Genomic DNA, 1048 nt, shown 5'->3' on the forward strand with positions numbered 1-1048 from the left:
ATCCCCAGAGCTTGGCATAGTGTCTTAATCATAGTAGGCAGTTAAATACTGGTTGGTTGATTGATTGATTGGTTATTGGAGTCTGGAGACAACCAGAGAGATCTGAGTTGCAGAATTCTAATACCTGGGGACTCCAAATAAGAATACAGATCCCCCAATGCCCTACAGACTACTGGTAGCCCCCAATCTCCCTTCCCACCCACATTTTATAAAGAAAAGTATCACTCTCAGATGTTGCCCCTGGGTTCATCCCTCACTGTGTGTCTACCGCCCACCTTGCCAGGATGATGTGCGGAGGAGTTTCGGCCGCCAAACCGGCCACGGCTGAAACGCAGCAGATCGCGGACAAGGTAAAGGCACAGCTTGAAGAGAAAGAAAATAGGAAGTTTCCAGTCCTTAAGACTGTAGAATTTAAAAGTCAATTGGTTGCTGGAATAAGCTACTTCATTAAGGTTCATGTTGGTGAAGAGGAATTTTATTCATTTGCGAGTGTTCGAAAGTCTCCCTCATGAAAACAAGCCATTACTTCTATCCAGTGATCAAACCAACAAAACCAAGAATGACAAATTGGTCTGTTTTTAATGTACCATTTTGAATAATGGCCCTTATATGAGTACATTATATACATCATATGGGCAGATATTAAAATTTGGAACAATAAAAGAAATCTGATATTATTAAAAAAAAAAAAAGAAAAGTATCTATTGCTGGGCTGCCGGAAGACACTGCAAGCCCCTGTCTGCAGAAGAGTGAAGGGAGCAGAGGATGGGACTACAGATTATCCCTTAGAAATGTCACTTTTTGAAGAGGCTCACAGACTTTGCTTTCTCTGACCATAGGTCTGGGGGCAGGGGTGGGGAGTGGAGGTGGGGTAAGCCTGGGTGAGAGTAAAGGAGAAGAGAAACACAAATGTGTGTACACAGATACAAAGAGACACATAAAATAATATCCAGGCAAACCTATACCTGAAGACTCACAGCAGCAAGGACTTCCTCTGGGACACACACACACACACACACACACACACACACACACACACACACACACA

At 43.3% G+C, this 1048-nt stretch overlaps 1 pseudogene; it reads left to right on the forward strand.

The window, feature by feature from the left end:
* Positions 1–206: 206 nt before the first annotated feature.
* Positions 207–697, forward strand: LOC138148916 (cystatin-B pseudogene; annotated as a pseudogene).
* The last annotated feature ends 351 nt before the right edge of the window (positions 698–1048 follow it).

This window comes from Petaurus breviceps, unplaced genomic scaffold (assembly GCF_028583685.1).
Source record: "Petaurus breviceps papuanus isolate PSGF00001 unplaced genomic scaffold, PetGlider_PUasm1.0 90842, whole genome shotgun sequence".
NCBI lineage: Eukaryota > Metazoa > Chordata > Mammalia > Diprotodontia > Petauridae > Petaurus > Petaurus breviceps.